We start from the raw sequence: 17,818 nt of genomic DNA, 5'->3' as shown, positions 1-17,818 counted from the left end.
TGGCAGACAAGAGAAGAGCTTGTGTAGGAAAATTCCCCCTTATAATAACCATCAGATCTCATGAGACTTACTGTCATGTGAAGAGCACAGGAAAGACCTGCTCCCATGATTCGGTTACCTCCCACCTGGCCCCTCCCACAACATGTGGGAAGTCAAGAGGAGATTTGGGTGGGGACATAGCCAAACAATATCTTTCCATCCCTGGCCCCTCTCAAATCTCATGTCCTCACATTTCAAAACCAATCATGCCTTTCAAACAGTCCCTCAAAATCTTCACTCATTTCACTATTAATTCAAAAGTCCACAGTCCAAAGTCTCATCAGACAAGGCAAGTCCCTTCCACCTTTGGGGCTGTAAAATCAAAAGCAAGTTAGCTGTTTCCTGGATACAATGGGGGTGCAGGCATTAGGTAAATACAGCCATTCCAAATGGAAGACATTGGCCAAAATGAAGGGGTTGCAGGCCTCATGCAAGTCCAAAATCCAGTGGGGCAGTCAAATATTTAAGCTCCAAAATGATCTCCTTTGACTCAATGTCTCACATCCAGGTCATGGTGATGTAAGAGGTGGGTTGCCATGGTCTTGGGCAGCTCTGCCTGTGGCTTTGCAGGATATAGCCCCCCTCCTGGCTGCTTTCCCTAGCTGGCATTGAGTGTCTGTGGCTTTTCCAGCAGCACAGTGCAAGCTGTCAGTGGATCTAACATTCTGGGGTCTGGAGGACGGTGGCCCTCTTCTCACAGCTCCACTAGGCGGTGCCCTAGTAGGGACCCTGTGTGGGGTCTCTGACTCCGCATTTCCCTTCTGTACTGCCCTAGAAGAGGTTCTCCATGAGGGCCCCACCTCTGCAGCCAAGTTTTGCCTGGGCATCCAAGCATTTCCATACATACTCTGAAATATAGGTTCCCAAACCTCAGTTCTTGACTTCTGCACACCTGCAGGCTGAATGCTATGTGGAAGTTGCCAAGGCTTGGGGCTTCCACCCTGTGAAGCAACAACCTGAGCTGTACCTTGGCCCCTTTTAGTCATATCTTGAGTGTCTGGGATGCAGGGCACCAAGTCCCTAGACTGCACACAGCACAAGGACCTTGGGCCCAGCCCACAAAATTATTTTCTCGTAGGCCTCCAAGCCTGTGATGGGATGGGCTGCTGTGAAGACCTCTGACATGACCTGGAGACATTTTCTCCACTGTCTTGATAATTAACATTCAGCTCTTTGTCACTTATCCAAATTTCTGCAACCAGCTTGAATTTCTCCTCAGAAAATGGGATTTTCTTTTATATCACATTATCAGACTGCAATTTTTAAAAAACTTTATGCTCTGCTTCCTGCATAAAACTGAATGTCTTTAACAGCATCCAAGTCACCTATTGAATCCTTTGCTGTAGAAATTTCTTCAGCCAGATGTTTTAAATCAATGTTCTCTGGAGCAGGGGCAAATCGCTGGCAGTCTCTTTGCTAAAACATACCGAGAGCCATCATTGCTCCAGTTCCCAACAAATTCATAATCTCCATTTGAGATCATCTCAGCCTGGACCTTATTGTCCATATTGCTCTCAGGCTTTTGGTAAAAACCATTCAACAAGTCTCTAGGAAGTTCCAAACTTTCCACATTTTCCTGTCTTCTAAGCACTCCAAACTGTTCCAACCTCTGCCTGTTATCCAGTTCCAAAGTTGCTTCCACATTTGCAGGTATCTTTTCAGCAGCACCCCACTCTACTGGAACCAGTTGACTGTACTAGTCCATTTTCATGCTACTGATAAAGTCATACCTGAGACTGGTCAATTTATGAAAAAAAGAGGTTTATTGGACTTACACTTCCCCATGGCTGGGAGGTCTCACGATCATGGCGGAAGGTGAAAGGCACAACTCACATGGCAGCAGACAAAGGAAAAAAGCTTGTGCAGGAAAACTCCCCCTTATAATAACCATCAGATATCATGAGACTACTCACTATCATGAGAACAGCACAGGAAAGACCTGTCCCAATGATTCAATTACCTCCCACCTGGTCCCTCTCACATGTGGGAATTCAAGGTGAGATTTCGGTGGAAACACAGTGAAACCATATCACCAGGTATCCATAGCCTGCAGAATTTTGTAATGCCTTAAGAATCCCCTCAGTTGCTTGAGAGTTTTAGGGAGGAGAATGAAGGAGATGGGTTTGATCTTTTCTTTGCTTAGTGCCTTCACAAAACTAGACCTAGTTACTTCCCCGTTGACAAGACTAGACCTAGGTACTTCACTGAAGTCTGACAGAGATGAGGCTTAGATTTTGAGGACTTACATACTCTGTTAGTCAGAAAATAAAGAAGAGCCTTATTGCCCTCCTGAGAGATTTCTTCATTTGGGACACAAAGGAGAATATCATCTACATATTGTAATACTTTAACCCGAGGAAAAAGGAACTGAGATCTTTTGATAATGCTTGTACAAACAGGTGGAACTGTCTCAGAATCCCTGTGTTAACACTGTCCAGGTTAACTGGGTGGCCTGATTGAAGGATTCTTGAATGCAAACAAATACTGGGATTTGGGATGTAATGATATGCAGAAAAAAGCATCCTTTAGGTCCTGGACTTTTAACTATTTAGTTCCCTCAGGTATTTGAATTAGCAGGTTATAAGCATTGGGAACCACTGGATGAATTGGAACCACAGCCTCATTAATGAGGCAGAGGTTTTGGACAATATTGGGGTATTACAAGGGCTGTTACAGGGTTTGAGAAGGCCCTGCATCCTTAAGTTAGCATTGATGACTTCTAATCTTTTCTTGACTTCTGGTTTTAGGGAATATTGTTTCTGGTTAGGAAAGGAAATAGGATGCTTAAGATAGATTCAGACTGTGTGAATTTTGTGCCTAGGCCAATTTTCCCTTGAGTTGCTTCTTGGTTAATATTGACCTCCACTAGGGGAAGATAAAGTGTCTGCCCAGGAGCCATCAAGATGATGGTTCCCATATGAGCAAAAATATTCCTGCTTAGCAGAGGAGTTGGGCTTTCAGGCATAATTAAAAAGGCATGCATTAACAAGAGGTCTTCCCAACTATAATTAAGAGTTTGGGGGAAATGTTGGGTTTAAAGTTTTCCTGAAACACCTCTCACAGCCATGCTAAGAGAGGAAAGTGGGCCTGGATTGGAGAGGATAGCTGAAAGGTTCACTCCAGTGTTCAGGAGAAGGTCCACCTTCCTCCCTTTGACTTCCAGAATCACCCAGAACTCCCAGCTGATAATGGTTATCTGGAACACCAGAGCTGGGAAGAGGATCCCTGGGACCAATTAGTCCTGCTGGGCCATTTGGGAGACTAGCTATAGCCCTGATGACCTGTGTCTCTGGGGACAGTCTGCCCTCCAGTGGTCACCATTGCAAATTGGACAGGGTTAAGATGGCTTCCTCCTGCTGTCTGGAAAGTCCTTTCTAAAGTGCACTGTCTTGCCACATTTGTAGCAGTTAGCAGGTCCATCTTGGGGACTCTGAGGTCTGTGAGCCTGAAAGGTGGCTATTATAGCCTCTGTCTTTTTCTTGTATTTTCTTTCCAAGGCCCCTCTTATTCTTTCCAGGAAGCCAGTGGGATTCTCATCTAATCCCTGGTTTATCATGGATACCTTGTGGTAATTGAGAGGTTTAGTCCTAGTCCTTCCTAAACCCTCCAGTAGGCGAACCTGAAAGTGTTTCCTCCTCCATTCTATTTCAACACTGAGGTCTCATTTAGGGTCCTCCAGTGGTACTGCTATTCTTCAAATTGGATACGTCTCATCCCCTTCCACCTAAAATGAAGATTTCCAGGATAGGGCAAGCTTAAAAGAGAATCTGGATAGGGAAGAGAATAAAGGAGTTTATTTTCCCACTGCAGATACTTCTGGGGTTTGCTTCCATAGCTCCCTGGGATTGCCACTCGCAGCCTCTCCTGGGAAGACCACCAGGGAGGCTGAATTGATCCTACAATGTCAGCAAAGGTCTGGACTATCCGGCAAGGCAAAGAAAGCCTTCACACATGGGACCGTGGAACATTCCCCATCATGTTTACAGAAATGGTCCAGCTGCAGGATGGTATTGAAATTAATGCTTCCTTTTTGAGAACAACCTTCTTCTCTCTGCAAACATAATTCGGGTACACCTTTGTGCAAAGGAATATGAGGGACTTTTTCTGTAGATTCTGAGGTCAAGGTAGTCCCAGGGATTCAGGACACACTCTAGAGGAGTGTAGGCTAAAGATGATTGGTTACCCATCTGGTAGAGGACAGAGGAGGAAAAGGTATTTTTTCTCTCTCCAGAGTCTGAGGGTGAAAAGGGTCCCAGTGATTCAGGAAGCACTTGAGAGGAGTGCAGGCTGAAGATGGTTGGCTGCCCATCTAGAAAGAGGGAAAATTGTACCTTTGTTTTTCTTTTTTGTTTTTGTTTGTTTGTTTGTTTTTTTCTCTTTCCAGAGAACACATGAGGGAGAAAAAACAAATGTCCCTTTTCTTTTTTTTTTTTGACCTTATATTTTCTGAGTTCCAGTGACCTGTGCAGGTGCTGACCAAGGGCGCAAGTTTGACCTTCACCTATGAAGCAGGGAGGTGTAGAATATTTGCAACCACCTGTGTGGTGTCTAAGCCTCCTGCTGTCAGTAACCTTTGAGTTCCCTAGACCTTATCTATGCCATGGATGCGAGCATGACTTCCATCCATGAAGTGGGAAATCCTAGATGGGAGGAATTAATCATGCTTACCTACGATGTGCCCCTAGAGTTCTGCTACTTTCTGCCTCTGGGTTGCTCAGATTTAGTTTGCCTTTCTAGGGCCTTAAACCAAAACTTGGGAGAAAAGGTTCCTTAAGCCCACCTGGGACCCATTAAATTAGTTTCAGGCAGCCCTTGCCAAATTACAGCCAGCAAACAGCAGGGCAGCCTCTCTGTTGCTTCCCTGTTCAACTGCGAGACCAGGTCCTCCTCAACCAAGGAAGAGAAAGGGAGTCATGGGAATTGGAGCCCTGGACTAACAAGGTGCCTCCCAATAGTACAACTTAAGTCCATGGTAGGGGAAAATGCCTGGAGAAAAAAGCCTCTTGCCCCATGCATGTGGGTTCCTTCAACAGGGAAAAAAACACTCTCAATTGTTATATCCTACTTACTTCTAAGAATAGACAGATACCACATTGTTCTCACTTAAACTCCTGATGACTAAACCAAATTCTCATTCTACCCAGTAAAGTTCCTGTGGTTTACAACATCCTTACCATTTAACATTGTATATAAAGAAGAGACAGGAACGATGATAGCCACAAAAGAAAGAAACAAAAAATGATAGGAAAGACTGGTGGTCCCAGGACTGACACCCTAATGGACAGTCAGGGACTGGAGTTAGTCAAAGGGCTTTTGGATAGCTCTGAGGTGTATCCTCAGCCAGATACCCTCAGTTGCCCCAAGACCTCTTTCTAGTCCCACGCAATGGCTAGACCTCTGCGAAGGGAAACTGGGTTAGAAGAAAGCAAACATTCCCAACACCAGGGTGATGGGAGATTGACAGTGTTCTCCCCAGCAAGCCTATTCTCCATGTCTTAATTCCAGCAGCTATGTTAGTCATTTTTAACTGACTGACGGAGGCCAGGTATTTTTCTTTTGTTTTGAGTATTGTGGAGTTTAGAGACTCCAAAAAACAAAAGACAGAGCAGAAAGCAGATCTGCTTTTACTCACCCTTCCACAGATCCCAGATGAACACCCCTGAAATGTTGTGGGACCTTTAGGTTGTAAATTTTCTGGCCAGAAACCTCTATGGCCAGTGATGCCTTTGCTGCAGTTCTTGTTTTGTGTCCAGGAATAATGAGGTACACAAACAAGTAGAGAGTGAGCAAGACAAGAGTAGCTTTATTGAGTGTTAGAACAGTTCAGAGGATACCTGCAGTGGGTAGTTTTTCTCTGTAGGCAGGTCACCCCATAGAGTGTTCAGCTCTCAGCAGAGAGCAGGCACTGGAGAGGGTAGCTACTCTCTGCTCAGACATCAGTCATCCTGATGTCCTCATCCTGATGTCTGCTGCTCTTAGCAGAGAAGATGCCCTGGAGTGGGTTGCTCCTCTCTGCAGACAGATGGTAGTCCCAACATCTCTGAAGGTCTCCGAAGCTCTCAGAAGACAGCGTAACTTGTCTCTGCTACTGACCATCTTTTGCTTAGCTCTGGCTGATCCTGGGGCTTTTATGAGCCTCAGAGGAGAGGAAGCCTATTCGTTCATGAGTGACTAAGAATGGGCCCGGAAAAGGCACCACATATTCCTACTCCAGTCTGTAGGACTTTCAGCCTGCCCCCCAGCCTTCAGACCTTCAAGGGAGTTCCAGTCATGGTGCCCATTCATGGTGCCCAGGCTCAGCCCCAACTTTGCTCCAAGGTTGGAGCATGTGCCAAGAGCAGGGAGAAGCCAGGCAATATGAGCAGGAACTTCTGAGCCTGAAAGGGCAGGAAGGTCTTCCCATGTCCCTAAGAGTGTAGGGATGTCTGAGTCTGCAGCTGCGATTTGGGTGGCTACAGTTGTGCCTGGGAAGGCATGGCTCCTGCCCTCTCGTAGCCTCTCAAGAGCACAGGCAGACCAAGATCTACAGTACAACTTGGGCTGCTACAGTCCCACCCAGGAGGGTGTTGCTTCTGCCTGTTCCGTGGAGTGGGAGGCCAGGTCACACCTCCCTGCTGCAGCCAGTGTGACAGCAGTCGAAGGCCATCTGGAGTGGTTGCTGCCATCAGTATCAAAAATAGTTTGAGTAAAACCAGAATCATGGAAATACTTTCTGTTCCCAAAGCAATTACCTTCAAGTGGGGAGAAAAACAGAGCTCACAAGCATTTGTGAATTTTCATGTGTTTGCCATATTACTCTTATTCATAATAATATAATGCTTAGCAATATAGCCAACTAGAAAAATTAATGAGTCCTGGCTTAAGAACATTTTGCTCAATCTCTTGAAAATTGTAGTTGTCTGATTAACTGGAGAAGGTAGACACTGGCAATATTCTAAACTCCTTGAGTGCCTATTTTCAGAGATTTTATTTTCCTGGACCACATTAAATAAATTACTTTTTTTAGCCTACACACTGTTTCTTTGTGCTTACCCTGCTACCTTTGGAGAGACAGCTCCCAAAGAAACCAGGACATTTGTATAGCTCAATGAGTGGTGAGCATAAATAACTCCCAGTTAATTATGTTATAAAGCATCATTATAGATTGGAAATTTGGTGAAGGGAGAAGAGGAAGCAAAGTCCATGTTGGATGTCTAATTTTTCCTATTCTTTCTTTGTTCAGTTTTTTTTTCTGTCTGTTTTTCCTAAAACATAAACATCAACAAATTCAGATACTTTTAATAGAACACCTTAGTATACTCTTACTTTTTAACATTATCATAAATCTATGTACTCAGGATCTTTTCCAACATAGATAGTATCAGGAAATGTAGAAGCAAAAAGACATTGTAACACTTTTTAGCATTTAAAATGTTTTTTTCTTCATCTTTTTTCATAAAGGGGATAAATATTTATCAAGATTATATAGGTATAAAGCCGACAGGTATGTATATTTCTAGCCAGAAAGAGACAAATAGACTTGTTTCTGCAGATTTGTCTGCAGGTGATTCATTTATTAGTATTCCATATTTAAATGCATACAATATTATTTTCCACTTTTATCTAAATTGTTAAGTCCTGTGAGTATTGCACAGTTGGCATTGGTTAAACATAACTAATAATAAAATCTCCAAATTGAAATTGTGGTCAAATAATCTTATAGCAAGAAAAGGTGACTTTGTAGATATATAAAAGTAGATGGTTTCACATGCTCTATTTATCATCGAATAACATTCCCATCACCTTCCAAAATTGGAGGAACTAGAGTTGTACCACTTTAGGAGACTTTAGAGAAATTGGAAATGATGCTTGCAGAATCCTATTTGGTGATTTAAATCAGCTACGTAAATCTATTTTATCTGAGGAATTCATGTCCTTAAATAGAAGAGAATATAATCATATATCTAAAATATAAATATAGAAGTAAAATAGCATAAATAATATGTACCTCATAAGAACTTACGTGAATGAAGTGTTTTCTATACACAAAGCACAATAGCTCCCACAGGACTGTTGGCATTCCATACTGCTTCTTCATGCTCTCTGTTCAAGTTGGAGTCAACTAGTAATTTACTTGATTCTCTCTTTTTGAACTACTCTGTTACTTGCTGTCTAGAAAAATCTGAAAAATATGAGCATAGCTTGGTTTAACCCTCACTTTTTATAACTTTTCTGTCCCCACCATCAATAACATGATTTTGTGTAAGTTATGAAGTCCCTCCTTTAATCTGCCTTTCTTTTGCTTCTGACAACCTCTGTGATACATCATGATGAAGCTGAAAGAGGCCTGTAATCAGAACCTTGGTTCCAACACTAATATGACTTTGGCTGAGTTTATTTATACTTCACTCACAATTTCATATATAAAATGAGAACGTGCAATGTATGTTCCAGTTTAAATCTTCTAAGATGTACTCTTATCTCCCATAACACCATGGAAACATCTAGGGCATTTTAGAGAGCTACAGTTAAAATTATTTTCTAAACCATATCCTCTTTGCAGTGGGACAGGCTTACACACAAGGACTCACACTCCTTTCGTTTTCCAGCCTTTTACAGGTCACAGCACAACTGCTTCTTTGAGGGTGAACATTCCAAAAGTTTCCTATTGGTATTTTGTCTGTTTTTTTTTTTTTTTAAATGAGTATATTAACATGTACTTTGTGAGTCACTCTCTTTTTTCATACATGAAGTGCAATAATATATTCTGGCTATTGTCCCTGTATAATTAACCTTCTTTCTCACTTTCAAACGTGTTTTAGTTTGAACAATCAATGACATGGTCACTCAAAGTCTTAACCCACAGATTTCAAAAATTTTAAGAACTCTTGGAACCTTTAAACACATCTTACTTCTCATGGAAAGTATTATCCAAATCTTACCTAGCTTCATCTTGACTGTATTTAATAAGAAAAACAAACTTCTAGGGATTATATAATATATGAGGAAAAAAAGAATTTATACAATGTAAGTTTTGTCTTAATGTAAGGAAAACATCCTAGTAGCTGAAGCTTTGGAAGGATGATAGATAACAACATCAACAGCAGCAGTGACAGTAACAACAGCTAACAATTATTCCATGCCTGTGCCATTTTAAGTATTTTACCCTTATTATGTAATTTAATCCTTAGAATAGCTGTGAAATTGGCACTATTACTACATTTATTTTAGAGAGAAGGGACCTGAGCCTTGAAGAAGTTAAGAAACTCTTTCAAAATTGCCTGATCAGCAAGGCTAGACCCTGGGGTGGAAGCCGGGCAATCTGTCTTTTGAATGAGGACTCAAGCCATGGAGGAGGAAAAAACTAGACACCATTTCTGAGATAATAATTGATACTAATTAATTATAATGTTATTACTAACTCAGGTTTGGGAATTAAATCTTTGTAGGGAAGATGGAGCACACACATTATGTTTTTTTTCTCACACTCTCTGTATAGGACTTTTCTAGTTTCTAAAATACCTTTCTTTTACAAGCAACACAGTCAACTCATATGCTTAAATCAAGCCAGTGTATGTTAATTTATAACCACAAAAATAAAAATTTCTTTGAAAACCAGTCATTGCAGTTAAGCCAGAAACAAACCATCAGTGATATTTTATGAGAAGCAAATTAGGACACCTTTTTTAATTATTTATTTATTTATTTATTTATTTTTGAGACAAGGTCTCACTTTGTCACTCAGACTGGTGTGCAGCCTTGACCTCCTGGGCTCAAGTGATCCTCCCATCTTAGCCCCCCAAGTAGCTGGGTCTACAGGTGAGCACCCGGCTACTTTTTTGTATTTTTTTGTAGAGACTGGGTTTCATTATGTTGCCTATGCAGGTCTTGAACTCCTGAGCTCAAGTGATCTCCCCTACTCAACCTCCCAAATGTATAGGATTACAGGCTTGAGTCACCATGCCCAACCTAGCACACTTTTAAAATGTATTAATTCTATTGTCTATTTTCTCTTGCCACTAATTAGAACTGCAAAAATCTTAATATGAACAAATATTTCACAGTAATTTTATAACATTAGAGGGTCAAATAAAATCATTCCTTAAAAAACGTCAAGTGACACATGAATATGATTGGAAAGAGGACACTAATAAAGTTTTGTTTCGGGCAGATAATTTCTCATGTGAGATGCTGGGAAAATGTCCAATAGCTCCCTATGATTCCTTTATGCCCAGAGTTTTGTTGACTAATCAGAATCATCAAAACTAATCAATAAGTTCAGTATCTAAAACCAAAGAAACAGGAGACCTGAAGCCCTTATAGCAAGTCTAGTAGGTAAAGTCATTAATTGATGGCTTTGATTATCCATGGAACTCTTATTTTAGAAAATAATAGGAAAAAAGTAATATGAATAATATAGTGTATATACTTTTTCTGTGTTATACTGTATATAATATACAGTTATGCCACAATATTGTTTTGGTCAGTGATAATCCATATTACAATGGTGGTCCCATAAGATTACAATAATACATTTTTACTGTACCTTTTCTATGTTTTGATACACAAATACCACTGTGTCACATTGCCTGCATTAGTTAGTATAGTCACGTGCTGTACAGGTTTGTAGCCTAGGAACAATAGGCTATACCATCTAGGTTTGTGTGAGTACAGTCTGTGATGTTGACACAATGATGTAATTACCTAGTGGCACATTTCTCAGAACTTATCTCCATCATTAAGTGATGGATGACTGTATATACATACATACATACACATATCTGTGCAAATAAACTTTACATAATTATTAATATGATTATTGTTATTAAGAGTACTTAATTTGGTTGAGCTCATAAAAGTGAAGGAAAACTTAAACCAGAGCATGTGTTAAAATTTGTACATTTATAGTCATGACTCTACAAACAGACTCATACATATCAGAAAGAAACATTTGTGGCTTGCACTGACAAATTTGTTTATTATTTTATTTTAAATACAAAACTTTAGTTTGATATAATCCCACTTGCCTATTTTTGCTTTCTTGTGTGCTTTTACTGTCACATTCATGAAATTATTGCCAATACCAATGTCATAATGATTTTCCCCTATGTTTTCTTTTAGTAGCTTTATAGTTTTAGGTTTTACAGTTAATTATTTAATCCATTTTGAATTGATTTTTGTGTATGGTGTTAAGAGTCTAATTTTACCGTTTTTCATGTGACTATTCAGTTTTCCCAATGCTATCTATTGAAGAGATGATCTTTTCCCCTTTGTATACTCCTGTCACTTTTATTGAAGATCAGTTGACTGTGTATGTACTGATTTATTTCTGGGCTTTGAATTCTATTCATTGGCCTATATATCTATCTGCAAAGCAAAGGAAACAATCAGAGTGAAAAAACAACCTACTAAATGAGAGAAAATATTTGGAAACTATATATCTGGAGAGAGATTAAATCCAAAAATATAAAAGAAATCCCTACAACTGAGTAGCAAGCTACTAATAATCTCATTAAAAATGAACGAAATACTTGAAGACATTTCTCCATAGAAGGCATACAAATGGCCAACAGGTATATAAACAAGATACTCAAAATCACTTACAATCAGGAAAAGGCAAATCAAAGCCGCAATGAGATATCACTTTACACATGTTAGGATGGCTGTTACTACCAAAAAAAAAAAAACCAAAAAAAACAAAAAAAACAAAAGCAGTAAGTATTATGAGAATGTGGATAAATTGGAATTTTTGTGCCCTTTTGGTGGGAATGCAAACTGGTACAAGCAATGGAAATGGTACTGCTATGAAAAACAGTATAGGAATTTTTCAAAATGTTAAAAATAGAGCTACCATAAGATTCAGCAATTTCAATTCTGGGTATTTATTTAAAACAACTGAAATCAGGATCTTGATGTGCTATTCTCACATGTTCACTGCAACACTATTCACAATAGCAAAGAGGTAGAAACAAGTTTAATACCCATTAATGCATGAATTAATAAAGAAAAAATGATATTTACATACAATAAAATAATATTCCATTTGCGTATCATAGAATGTTAGTCATCTGCTACAATATAGGATAACTTTAAGGATGTTATGATAAGTAAGCCAGTCACAAAAATGATATGTAATTCTATTTATTCAAGTTATCTAATATTGTCAAACTCATAGAAAGTGAAAGTAGCATGGTGGTTTTTAGCAGGGAGGTAGAAATGTGAAGTTGTTTTCAATGGGTTTACAGTTTTACTTTGGCAAAGTGAAAATGTTACACAGATATGTTGCACAAAAAATGTGAATATACTTATGACTATTGAACTACACACTTAGAAATAATTAAGATGGTATGCTATCTTTTCTAACATGATTAAAAATGAAAAAAACAGAACTTTTAACATTACACTTAGCAATAAATTTCTTATGTCAAGATAAAATCATTATCAACATTATGTCAATAGTAAATAATTGATTTTATCCACATTTATAGTGATATTAATATTTTAAAGTATATGTATCCAAAATTCAGATGTGAAGTTTACCCTAATTTTTCAAAAGCAATATTTGATTTAAAAATACAAATTTCCGTGTTGAATAAAGATCAAAAGGCAAGTGTCTTTTAAAAAATTTAGCACATACTACAAATAGTAGAAGTTAATGTAACAAGAAAACTTACCCTAGAAACACTTTTTATAGCAGCTAAAAACAATTCATACAACTACTTATGTAATTCTAGTACACTAAAAAAATTGTCCTTCCACATGACTCTGCGTTTTCAAAAAGATGTTTTATATTTTATTCATATTTCTAAATTATATGATCTGTTATCACATAATATATGGCATTCTGGTTGTTCACTTTTTAATAATATATTGTGAATAACAAGTTTTAAAATATATAATTCAATTTCAATAAATATTCCTTAAGTTCCAAAAGGACAAAAATCTTATTTGTTTATATATAACTAACAATATTAACTGTAAATAATAGTGGACAATTTTAAAGAAAAATTTAAAAACTAGAGTCTGGGTCTGGTCCAACATACCACTAATAGAAGTCCTAGAAGAAAAGAACAAAGGAATGTGGAGAAGATAATACTCAAAATGTAAAGAAGATAATTATCAAAAACTAATTCATGAGAGTATCCTCCACTGAAGGGAATAAAAGTTTAGATTGAAGATATCCAGAACAAACTAGGAAAAAATAACTCACAATGAATATATTGCTGCACCTGAAATTGCAAATGTCTCAGATTTTATTCTACTTACATGTTAATATATCTACAAACCCTAGATCAGAGATTGAACTTTAATATACATGTTAATAAAAACACACAGAATAGCATCATACCATCAGTTCACCACATCTCACTTCCTTAAAGAGAGCTTTAATGGACAGGGCTTGCTCTAGCCTGAAGATGAATAGAGTTTGAGCTCCAGGAGAGAAACACCAAAATAATTCCTGGAGCTTACAGAGGAAGAAGAATAGCACATCCTTCCTTGTGGAGAAAAAGGGGAGGGGTGGGAACGGAAAGGGAGAAAGAGAGAGAGAGGGAGAGACAGAGAGAGAAAGAAAGAGAGAGACAGAGAGCAGGGAGCACAAAAGACACCAAAAGTGCAAAGGTCTGGAATGCTTAAATAAATAAATAAATCTAGAAAGAGGAGAAAGTATTCAGCTTTCTTTCATCTCTCTTGAATCTGAAGCAACGGCTCTTGAAGAGAAAGGACTTTAAATCATTCCAGAGAAATAAATACTCTCTAATATCCAATGCATGTTTGCCATTGAAGCATACCTTTAGTTTTGCTTGTCAGTAATCTTCGCTCACTAGGTCCTGATCATGACAAATGTAAAAATATTTTTGAAGCATGGTATCTCAAAACATGTTTCATGAGCTCTCTGAAGAGTGAATATAAAATGAGGATGCACTTTGGGAGGCCGAGACGGGCGGATCACGAGGTCAGGAGATCGAGACCATCCTGGCTAACACGGTGAAACCCCGTCTCTACTAAAAAATACAAAAAACTAGCCGGGCGCGGTGGCGGGCGCCTGTAGTCCCAACTACTCGGGAGGCTGAGGCAGGAGAATGGCGTGAACCCGGGAGGCGGAGCTTGCAGTGAGCTGAGATCCGGCCACTGCACTCCAGCCTGGGCACAGAGCAAGACTCCGTCTCAAAAAAAAAAAAAAAAAAAGAAAAAAGAAAAAATGACAAATATATTTTGAAAAATAGTTGTTGATATGGCATTGAATTTCTCAACAACACCACCACAAGTTAGAAGTCAAAAGGGCAATGTTTCAAAATTCTAAAGAAAAATAATTTTCAACTGGAATTATTTATTTAGTTCAAACATCAAATAAAAATGAAGGTAAAATTAAAGCGTTTTCAAGCTTACAAAAATGTGCCATCTATGCAAATCATTATCAGTACTTTTCTGAAAGCCACATTCTAGCAAAATGAAAGAGACAAATGATCCAAAGAAGAAGATCAGAAAGAAGAAGAGTCAGCTGTGCTGCTGGCCCAGGGAACTAGAGTACAAATAGGGGCAGAAGAAGAGAGGGCACCAAGAGGAATGACTGCAGGAAAGAAATAAATTGGAATTGATATATCACCTGATGTGCTTCACTATGTGGGAAATTGCATTCTGATAGGAAATTTGGAAGAATTATAAATAGCAATATAAAACATCAGAGAAATAAAAACTTGAAGTAAATAGGGGAAAAAAGTGTACAGAAAGAAAATGGTGTTATAGTACACTACTTGGCACAACACTGAAAAATATGTACATAGGCAAAATTAAGTAAAAATGAAATATTTATGTAATTAAATATTATGACATATCTACATTTGGAAGATAATGTGAGAAAATACTGAAGCATATTATTTATATAACCATACAAAAGGTCTAACACTGTTAAAAGTCTTTCCCTCTGTGGAGTGGAGATGAAGAGTAGAAATTGACAATGCAGAAGAATCCCCATAAATACTGTTTGATGTTTTAAATCATAGCATATTTGGTAAATAATAAAAATATAATTATTAAGATATGGTAAAAGAAAATATTGTGCTATATATATATTGGACGTATAGTCAATTTTGAGGATTATACTGATCTATTTGTAATGATATTTGTTTGATACCTTCCTTTGGATAAAATGTTATGTTTGCACAGACAGCTAAGAGCAGATGTCTGAGGAACCCCAGCGTTTGTTGAATTCTTGTTTCAACACTCACTGACAATGTAGAGCAGTTCCATTAAATTCTCTTAAGTTCTCAATCTAAAAATGAGAAAAATAATCTACTTAACTTATACCAATATTGTGGTGATTAAAAGATATAATGCATGCTAAATGATTAGAAATGTTGTTAAATTTTAAATAAATATTAGTAAATTAGTAGCAGTAGCAGAAGTCATGGTAGCAGAAATTTTTTTACCAACACCAAAATTATTTTATTACTTTTTTAGACAGTAGCACTAGCATCTGAAAATGATTTTAGTGACAGAGCTAATCAATTGAAAATACTTTGGTAGGATTATATTGCCATTTTCTTATTTACTTGGGTGACTGAAGGTATGGTTTCTGTTGACATTTGGTTTGTGATAATAATAATCACATATCAACGTTATTGTAGTTGTGTCTAAACTATTGTGGAAAAAATATAGAAACTATTTGTATTGATATATTTGGTATCTTTCTTTTTATGAACAATACCAATTAATTCCTAAGTATAGTCATGAGTTGCTTCATATCACAATGTATAACAAAACTGATACCTGTTTTTGAAGACTCTAGTTCATAGACATGTTTTTGTTTAAAAGTGGTGGAGACTTTGAGTCAGTTGTTGAGACAATTACTTATCTAACTATTTTTAACTTGAGATTTTTCCCCCTCTCTGCATAATTCAACAGCATTCCATTCCCTCGACACTTCAGTAATGGTAGTTACAACCAAACTCCTCCTTTAAACTATTTTCTCAAAGGAACTTCTTCCAGTTAAGCATTGTGGAAAGAATAACTACATGGTTTTTCGTTTTCAGAAATTTTATCCTTGTGAAATCTATAACATTGTTTTGCCTACAAAACAATGAAGCATAAACATGCATCACAATCATAAGATGATCTGCTGGTGCTGCTGTTGCCTGTGGAGAAGGTGCAGATGTAGATTGATGCATAAAGTACAACGCTATGCAGTAAATCCTAGAGTTTAGTGGAACACATCTTAATTTGTTGTTTTTCAGTGGATGTAGCAAGATTGAATTGACAAAGTTCAGAGAATGCAGTTGGATTTTTCAGATAAAAGATAGTTATATATTACTGTGAACATTGTAAGTGATACATTTAATGTATTTTGAAGCCCCTGTAACGATATACTACACTCTACACTACAATAAAAAAATTAAGTTTTAGGGCAAATCTAACATCAACTACTTTAATAATGTAGTTCTAATTTTTCATTATGAAGGACCAAAGATGTGGGAAATATACCAAGTAATGCTTTTTCAAGTGATTTATCAGATTTCGTTTCTAAGGATTATGAAGAAAGAGCAATGACTCACAAATAATTTTTTAAATTTGAATTCAATGTTTGCTGTATTATGTAGTGTTCTGGTTTAAAGATAGGTGCACTGAATTTTCACAATAAAATTTTGTATTACTTCATCATTATTTCTAGTTTAACACTTAGGAAAGTGTATTCTATGGTTTCTTATAGACTTTCTATTTCTTCTACTTACCTTCTTTCCTGGGGTTAAGAAATATATCCTAGAATTTTTTAATCCATAAAAGTATAGGTATTATATGTAATAGATGCTAAATAAATTCTCAGTAACGAAAGAAAAGTATAAACAGGAAAGAATATTTTAGAAAATGAGTAGTTCAACTCGTTTTAATATATTAGAGAGTTTAAGGGTTATAACCCCTAAAAAATAGCACTGTAAATATAACTTAACCCAGATTTTAGTCACAAAATATTTCTTTTTTTTTTTTTTTGGAATGTTTATTTAATACCTCTGAAGAATTCTTAAGGTGAAAGAAGACCCCATTTGACCAAATATATATATATATATATATATTTTTTAAACCTGTTCTAAATCTTAGCAATCAATAAAGAGATTCCTGATTACCATGTTGTTTATGAATTTTTTTCTATCTTGGATTCTTTGGCACAATCTTTCTGATTTCTCCCATAACGTCTTAGGTCCCCTTTGTCTATTGCTAATTCTTCCTTCTTTAAACAGTGAGTCGCATGAGCCTGTCTCATGAACCTTTTGATTTTTCTCTAGGTAAATTGTTTTTCTTTGTGATATCATCATCCTGGCCTTGCTCTAAACATCACGTTTATTGACAAGTTTTATCATGCCTCTTAGATGAGAATAAATTGTTGATTTGGCACCTCCATTTCTAAATCCAACAGATCTCTCAAACTTAATATGCTGAAAAGAGATTATTTGATTACCACTAGCACCCCAATTTTTAATTTATCAATTCTTCCCAATCAAGAAATGCCATCACTCTACATCTAGTTGCTAAAGGCAACAACTTACAAGTCATGCTTAATTCCTTCCTTTTTTCGTGTCTCATACTAAACCTATTAGTAAATTTCTCAGGTTCCATCTGAAATGCCAATTTCAAATCCATGTACTTCTCTGTATCCACTACCACTGATTCCAAACCAAGATTATTTCACTCAGACCTAGAAAAGAGCCTTTTTTTTTTTTTTTTTTTTTTTTTTTGAGACGGAGTCTCGCCCTGACGCCCAGGCTGGAGTGAGTGGCACCATCTTGGCTCACTGCAAGCTCCGCCCCCC

This window comes from Chlorocebus sabaeus, chromosome 22, assembly GCF_047675955.1.
Source record: "Chlorocebus sabaeus isolate Y175 chromosome 22, mChlSab1.0.hap1, whole genome shotgun sequence".
Taxonomy (NCBI): Eukaryota; Metazoa; Chordata; class Mammalia; order Primates; family Cercopithecidae; genus Chlorocebus; species Chlorocebus sabaeus.
Note: the sequence above shows the minus strand (reverse complement) of the source record.